This window comes from Aphis gossypii, chromosome 2, assembly GCF_020184175.1.
Source record: "Aphis gossypii isolate Hap1 chromosome 2, ASM2018417v2, whole genome shotgun sequence".
Taxonomy (NCBI): Eukaryota; Metazoa; Arthropoda; class Insecta; order Hemiptera; family Aphididae; genus Aphis; species Aphis gossypii.
The window spans coordinates 28,997,545-29,007,135 of NC_065531.1; the positions used below are offsets into that span (position 1 = coordinate 28,997,545).

A 9,591-nucleotide genomic window follows, 5' to 3' on the forward strand; every position below is an offset into this window, starting at 1 on the left:
ATTTCAAGTATTTCAGGTGATTATTTTTAGTTTTTTTTTTATGAATTAAAGTTACAATCATATAAAAAAATCGATTTGATCGAAAACTGGTTTTTCGTAAAAATCCTCGTTTTTCAGTCACTTTTTTTGTTGGTTTTTTCTTTTTTTTTTTTTTTTGATCTTTATAAATAATATATTAAGGATATCCACTTTGCCATTGGAGACCATCCCTGAAGTTTGAAATTGAAGCATTATTTGGACAAGATATGCTGTACACAGATAAAAAAGAACAATACAATCATCACTTCGTTCAGAAACTAATAAAGTTTAAAATATTTGAATTTAAAAATAAATCAGTTGTAACAATAATATCATAAAGCGTTTTTATATATGCATTTTTTTTTAAATTAAAAAAGTTTAAGTTATGCACTTAGTACACAATAAATTAACTTGTGGATACACGGCAGGCAATTTGGACATTTTTTTTGTGCATCCAATTTGGATGTAGCCATGTAGCCCATTCTATTTAATTATTACAGTATCAGACATGAATAGGTACCACCTACCTCAAAATTATTTAAATACAAAAATATTGGTGATAGTAAAATAATATACTTGATTATTATTTATTACTCATTTATTATTAAATACAATTTCATCCATTTCTATACGTATATTGAAAACTGTTAATAGTTAATAGTATACAATAGTTGCTTATTATACCTACATTGTGTGGTTATAGATGTATCTTTCTATTTACTAATTGCTTTTACCATGACGGATATAATGTTGTAAGACTTATTCAAAACCTGAAATTTCATAGCAATATTAAAGTATCAGTTCGAATGCATAACATGTTAACCGTAAAACAAAAAATTTAATATTTACATTAGAAAATAGTTGTAAGTTAACTATTTTGTTCGTTGTAGCTTTCATTGTTATTTGATTAGCATTATTCATCTGCATAGTTAATAATAAAAGCTTTTTAAATATTAAATTCATCTTTGTCCAATTACAAGAATATACTCCAAGGTTGACAAATTCTCTCTGCTTAGTGTAAGTTTATAATATTATCATTAATTAATTAATTAAAAAAAAAAAAATAATTTTAAATTTTAACCTATTATTTTTGTATAAGTATACCTACCTTTAGGTTAATATTATCGAATAAATGACAATACAGGAATAATTGTAGACATATATAGAATATTCCAACCCCGATTTTAAATAAGTTTACGATTAGGATAGTAAATGATTCTTTTGATAATATAATCTGTTGGAAAATTTTTTTTGTAGTAGCTACTATAGTAAAATATATAGACTTATATAATACAAGAAAATTCATTAGAATTTTATTAAAATAATATGACTATTTAGCATTTTATGATATTACCATAATGAATGAGTTTGATAACATTATGAATAAGCCTGAACTAATAGCAACGTGCATTAAAACAATAGGCTTCACAATGGAAAAATATAATTTTACTTTCCTGTAAAAATTTATAAAAATAATCTTATTATAATGTTGTTGTTACTAGTTGATGTCAATTATTAATTATTTATCATGGCTATAACATAATAAATACCTAGTTCTTATATTTTGTTATGACCAATTGACTAAGTTGTAAGCCATAAGAAAAATTGATTACTTATCAGGGTAATTAAATTTTATGTTGTATACGATTTTTTTTTTTTTTTTTTATATTTTATTGTCGTTTTAAATCCATAAATATGTGTTTAATATTGTATATAATTCAAATTTCAAGTAGATATTGTATTAAGATATTTTTTTATTTGATTGCCTGTTATATTTAATATTCTAATCAAAGATTATAGTACTTAAAATTTTCAATGTATGTAATAATATACCTACTGCGTGATCATAATATGATTTTACTTAAACTGACTGGATATTATTTATATTGAGCTCAATGAATCGATTATATGTTGCACGTATGGGTTATAATGTAGGATTGAATCAGCTTTGACCCGGAGGAAACTTAGAGGAAGAACATTATCTCAGTAAGTATAAGTTCTTTACATTTTTAAGTAAGTTATAAACATTTGTAAAATGTTATATTATATGCCTATTGCTTACTCATACCTAAGTCATAACACGTTTAAAAATTCAAATAGGTATCGTAAAAAGATAAAAATCAACGTGCTGCAGATGTACAGAAAATTCTAAATATTTATCTTTCATTTAAGCTTAAAAATAGGACAATTATTTAATAATTATATAGTTAAAAATTAACAAAAAAATTGATTCTGTTGAACACCATTTTTTATTATGTAGTTACAGTAGTTCTCAACCAGGGTGACACGAAATATCAACGAGAAAAGGAAAAAAATTTAAAAATAAATAAATTTTTGCGAAAAAAATCCTATTATTATATCATCGTTTTGAAAGTTGTTTTCTGTGTACTGTATTTTTTTTTTTTTAATAATAGAATAATTTTTAAATATGCAGCTAAGATTGTTTATTATTTTGATGTTAGGGTGATGTAGTGTTTGGTTCTAATGGTTAAAGGTAACATAAATCAAAAAAGGTTGAGAACAACATGTAGTAGGTACCTAGTCACTTATTATAATATGTGAGCGTGTAATAAGTGTGTATAAATGTATCGAATATGACAGTAAACTAGTAAACATATATAATTTAAAAATATACGTTAACCTATCAAACTATTAAAGTTACAAGCAGTACAATATTTAATTTTAAGGTAAAATTGTGTCATGTGTTGCTGTCAATGAGCTTTAAAGTTAGGTTATGTGGTTGTGTTCTTTACAAGGTTCCCGTATCCCGTTTGTATGTAAGACTAATACATTCATTGTTCCGTTCAGAATTTAAAGTACACCAACTCTATTGTACGTAATAATTATGTCTTGAAACTATGAAAAACATAAAATATAAAGAGCACTGATGTTTTATGTGACAGTAGAGACATGAGACACTGATCGAGTATGTGCATTGTGAAGTTGTAAAATATGATCAGCATTCGTCTCGTTAATTTTTGCCATGTTAATTTTTGCCATGTTAATTTTTGGTACCTATTGTATATGAGAATGTAAAAATATACTTACAGATCAAGTTGTTGTTGATCAATTAAAATCGATTTAAAATATTTATAATCATCTACATTATAATCATGATCTGAAAAATTAAATGTATGTAATGGGTATTACCTATAATATTCAATACATAAAATAATATTATTGTATGTACTATACTATAAAATACTAAAATGTTAATAGAACTTTAAGGTCTTCGGCTTCTTTTGCTTTATTTTATCAGTAAAATTGGGTATTTGGGTGGGTCGAGTTGCGAGGATAAGGGTAAATAATTAAGGGAATAAGTTAATTTCGGTCATTTTTTTTTATTCAGTTGTCTTGTCTTAGTTTATATTATCGTAAATATCGAAATATAAATTACCTATTTATTAACTATAGGTACCTATTTTATCTTATTTTATATTAGTTGTAATTTGTAAAGAATAAAAAATCTTATAAAATATGAGTAGATTTTTTAGTGATTTTGATTCCTCGTTTTTATTTATCTAGTTGATTATTCTAAATTTTAACTCGAACTTATATATTTTTTTAAATAATGTAGTCTCACCTTTTTGAAAGTTAACATCATGTCCGAGGTTCTTAAATGCAACAGCCAATACTTCGTATTGAACGGTTATCGCCCAACCAATAGACAATAATAATATATCGATCATCAATATTAAGTATAATGATTTTATTGCTATTATTGTTTCGATTATGTAAAACAGGACATAATACTGATTGTAAGTGTTGACAGTGATAGGATAGCGTCTGTTTATAACGTTCTCTAAACGCCGATTGTCATTTTTATCCACTATGAATGAATTTATTATTATTGGACAAAAAAACCCATTGAATGATCACCAAAATGCAGAAATTGAAATATAATTGTGTAAGTTGTAGAGTTCTGTTGCGATGTTTGTACAGTATTTCAATATTATTATAACACTGTTTGCTTTTCAAAAATTTTAAACACGTAACGTCCAAAAGGTCTAAAATGTTTTTTCTGTTGAGTATAAGTATGATCACTTTATATAGAATAAGATAATTAAATGAACCAGAAAATATGATTAGAAATAAATCAATGTAGTTAATAGCGTCTTCCAACTCAAAAAAAAACCCACAATTCCCGAAACCAATTAGACACTGGGTTATTATTGTTAATGATATAAAAGAAAGTCTGTAAATATTCCAACCGAATATTTTTTTGCTGTTAGAATCAAATATTTGATAAAATCCGCATTGTTTCAAAATTTTCAAATGAATAGCAGCAGTATGATCGTTTAATATGGCCATCGGATTTGGTTCTATTTTACCGATGCAATCTGTAAAAAAAAAAAGTATCTATTAACAATTTAAATTTTAAATATTTATATTTAATGTATCAACAATAATACCAATGAATTAAAATTATTCTCGTGAAATTGTATTTTATAATACGTTTTAATTTTTGGTACCTATACTGTTGTTAATAAAAACTATTTTTGAAATCATTTTAATTTTTGGATAGTTTCATAATTTCTGCATCTCTTTATATAGGCTGTATTTAGCAAAGTGTTTGGAAAACTATAGGTAGTCAAATAAGCAAACTTTATGTTATATATAACCTAACTTACAAGTCACACAGTACATACTGCAGTTAAGATACAAATTAAAGATATACAATTAGCAAGTTATAGAAGCCAGGATGGTGTACCTACTTGACAATATAATGTATTAATTGAAAAAAAATTATAGGTCTTCGATGAAATGCACATCATCCTAAAGATAGACCAGTTGCGGTTATAAATAGTGCAGTGCTCAATGGAAAAAAAGATAAGGTGATCGAAACCAGAAGTACGACTTCCTATAAACTTCTAAAACAGACTTAGCGAAGACTGAAGTAGGATAATTGATCGTTCCTTCGATAAAATTCAGTATGAATGTCTGGTTAACAGTTACACACTATAACTTTCAGCAATGGATTGTTAACTTAATATATATTATCTATATTAAATTATTAAACACTGGATCTTACTGAGTCATGCTAAACATTTTAGACTATAGTGAATAGTAATACATATTCAATAAATAATTATAACTTATTATACAATAATATGATGTAAATAGATAGTTACCACTTATCGGTAATCGGTACCGTATTGGCTCTAAGTAAAAATGAAATAATGTTGAAGTAGTACTTAGCTAGCGTTCGTATTTTAAGGATAATTTGCTACACCACACGCGTTTCTATGGATCGTCGCTAAAATATTATAGTCTTAATGTAGTAGTAAAAATATAAAATCATTTATCAATCACAATGAAGAAAAAAACGAATTCAAATAGAATTAAACTTCCCGGCATTTGGGTGGCTAAAGCTCAAATGACACAGTAAAACATTCAGATACAAAATTACAAGCAACGGTGATAAATTTTATTATATGACTAAATATAATTATATACTGAATAACTAAAATTTTAAATTAGGTATCACTATGCATAACGTCTTTACTGATATAATTACAATTAAATATTCAGATTTAATATCTGTATTGTGTTGACCTATCCACTGTATAATAATAATTAATATAACACTATTCTAAAGACCAAATATTATATTATATAAAAAAGAAAATAATAATAATAATAATAGGTTAGATTATAGAGTATTGACGTTGGTATCGTATTTTTTATTTTGTAGTTTTAATGGTTTTATAAATTATATATAGTAGTAGTATCGATTTTATAAAAAAAACAGTTAAAATATTAACATTAATTTCCACGAATTATAAAATAAAATAATGAATTCGCTACACGAACTAGCTAGTAGTTTGATTATATTAATTTTGACAAAAGGAAAGTATAACATAAACCTGGGCAACTGGCTCATAAACTCATATAGGTGTGGACCCACTGACAGTGCTGATTTGAGGGTCAGGCTGACTCATAGTTTTTTCTCCTTAATATAATATAAACAATTTTTGACATAATTACATAAGACTGTTTTATTTAAACAGAATATATAATACATAGTGTATACAATAATAATCATTTAATAATTACTCATTTGATTTTTTATAATAATCTTAGTATAGAAAAATAATAATTATAAATATAATAATAGATGCACTATATGGACTTAGTAATATTACACCGCTATTTCGAGGAATATGTATTAAATATTCTGTGGCTATATAATAATATGATGTTTGGTAGTTTTTTATTAACAGTTGATATTAAATTTTGATTTTACTTGTTCTAAAATTAACGATAAAATACTGAATATTTAGGCGGTAAATAGATAGTAGATGTACGAGTATAGCGACTATTTGCAGTGATGTACAAAAGTATAACACAAGAGGAATTTTACTCAATTACTCTAAACAGTCTTTTAAACATATTGTAAAGCTAAAGAACATTATTAATAGTGTTCTTCTATTTTCAAGTGATTCAATATCAAAATTGGTAGCTTGTGGTTCGAGAAATATGTGTATTATATGTTTGATATATATGCAAGTACTCGTAAAGTCGTAAAAGCTGCTTCTGAATACACTCCATCTCATTTATTAGGCATAAATAAAATTTAATAGGTTTAAAATTTTAATAAGGATTGAAAATAGCCGAACACTATAAATTCTCATATAGAACTAACTAGACAAAAACAATTTTGCGTTTTTAAAATCATCTGAGAAATTACAACGTATAAAACTAAATAAGCTGCAGTGAACATTATCATTTATCACGCATACAGAGTATTTTGCGGGATATCACAGTATTTTTATCTATTTTTTTTTTTCATAATGTTTTTTGTTTCTCGAAAAACTTGAATATTCAATATAATATGTTCCCTGAGTTTTTTTACACGTTACAAAAAAAAAACAAAAGTATCTATATAACTTATATAATTTTCACAAGCCGTATAGATTAATAAAATTTTACAATTCAATTTTGACGTTAATTAATAATAATAATAATGTTTTAAATAATAACCAATTAAATTACATAACAAAAAAGGTTTATTTAAGTCAAACACAATTACGTTATGTATTAGAAAGCTATAATATAAGAATATTTTATACCTACTGGCAATTAAAAAGAGCAGCAGAATAAACATTGGAGAAACCTTTTTGTACTCTTCCATACTGTGAACGGTTTCTATTTTTAACAATTGATTATATCAAGGGCTCAGTTAAAGCACTTATTACATTAATTGAAACATTAGCCGAAATGTACATAAAGTGCACTCTATTTCTATTGCCACAGGCGTCGCACATATTTAAATATTCGGCAACGAATTACATACACCGTTTTGCTGCAGGCAGACCAGTGACATCTGGGTTTGCCAAATCCGATTTGGACTGAGGCATTTGTCAGGTGTATCGGAAACCTATCGCAACGACGATAAGGTGGTGAACCTTAACTCCAGACATAATTATACTGACGTTAGACATAGAACTGTATGGTTTATCTATTAAATCTAGAAATTTTGCACTTTTAAACACTTTTGCAGAATGAACGTTTGATGATTATTTTTGAAAGCTTTCGATCGAGGCGACGAGGCCACAGTGATCTTGAAATCCGCGGTCGTAATATTTTGCATCATATTTAATTTATACAACTATATATTATGACAGATTTATACGTTATGTGAATCGAGTAAATTATTCGATCAGTTCTTTGAAAGAATACTATGAAAACAGATAGTTAGACGGATATTACACGAATATTTTAAACTTAAACACTATGGTTAACATTAGCAATAATAGATTTTTAATTAATTAGCACCCATTCAGGTAGAGAGAGTAAATAAAATGATACAAAATTAATAACAGAAAAGAACAGTTGTTATTAAAGAGTATTAAAATTGAGTTTTATATTGCAGTTATTTATTCAAAACCTAGATATAAACAGCGAAGATTAAATTTGTTATGAAAATGAAAGTCAAATTAAAACTGTTGCAATCCCTTAACACACAGCTATACAGGCAGTGCCGTAGACAGGATTTTTTATGGGGGGGGGGGGTTCACAATTATATTGAAGTAATATTTAAAACATTTTAATCAGACATTTGTACCTATATTTTTCACAATATACAATGTGAATGGGAGGGGTTGAACCCCCTACCCCCCCTGTGTCTCCGGCCCTGTATACAGGCTCATTAAACACTAAAGCTATATTTAATTAGGAATGAAAAGATACATGAAAAGTAGCCGTAGAACGAGTTAGGTTGGGTTCAGGTCCATAAAAACTTAGATAGGTATGCTATGGGAAAATTGAACGGCGAAGAGCAAGCCACGAATAGAGATAGATGGAGGAAATGGTGGTTGCGGCAAAATACCTAAATGGTCTATAAGCCAGAAAAAAATAAAAATAAAATACGCCCGCCTCTACATATAAAGTACATGCAGATATGAATGCATGCTGTGGTGTTTTCTTAACTTTTAAAAGATTTGTTATGTTTGTATTTTCGTTAATTGTGTACATTAATTATTACATTACACTGTATGGCTTTTACAATACAGTAATAATGAATTTATATAGAGGTAAACATATTTAAAGATATATTACATAATATGTAAATATTATAAAAAAGAATAGCTTATAAGTTAAAATATTTAATATATATCTACTATATAGTGTATAGTATTAGTTAACAAGTTCTTAATAATTGTTACCTACCGTTAATATTAATAATGAGAAGAAAAAATCCTTTTAATTATCCTTCCAATTAAAATATATTAAGTTTATCGTTTATTTTGTCCTATAATTATGATTGGTTCAAAAAACAACTAGGTATAATTGCAATTATACATTATATTAACTTTAAATTTTATTGGAAATTATTAATTTTTTTTTTTATTGAAATATGAATAATGTTTTATGTGCCACAAACCGAATTCAAAAATCTGCATGATACCTGAAACTAGAGAGAGACTACGTACCTATACACTGAAGACACATTATCAGTTGTTGTTTCCGCGACACATGAATACACTATACATAACATTGGTAAGTCGTAGACGCGTAACCAGAAAATGTATATTAGGTGTGTCGAAAATGTTGGGCCTTTGAATCGTCTTCTATAATTTGTTTCTCACGAAAAACTTATGGAAGGCTCCTCCCTCCATACGGCATACTCTCCCGAGTCCCGATCACCTAAAACGTATAATATAATATACCTAACAATAATAGGTAATAAATCGTATCACTTAACAGTTATCATAGTAGAGAATAGAGATTGATCATTTATTTCAATATGTGTAAGTCTGGTACGTCGTTGATAGTAGTAAAAATAATTTAAATATGAATTTCCTGGACTAAAGTAAATTTAACGGGGTCCCGGTTCACACAGGCCTTCTGGCTACGTGCCTGGTAAGTTCAACGGCTAGCATTGTACTCTAAATTATGTCAATATTCAATACAGTGTTTTTTTTAATTTTTTTTATTTATAATTATTCCAGAATAACACGAGTGACGAGTAGGTAGTACATTTAATTAAAAACCCGGCCGCAGTGTTCCCGAAGATCTCACTCGCGAGTTTTTATAACCTCTTAGATATTTTCATTATACTTGTACCAC

The 9,591-nt window shown here is 26.9% G+C and overlaps 1 pseudogene; it reads right to left on the bottom strand.

Moving 5' to 3' along the window:
* Positions 1–660: 660 nt before the first annotated feature.
* LOC114119910 (uncharacterized) lies at positions 661–9,485 on the bottom strand (annotated as a pseudogene).
* Between the last annotated feature and the right edge of the window lie 106 nt (positions 9,486–9,591).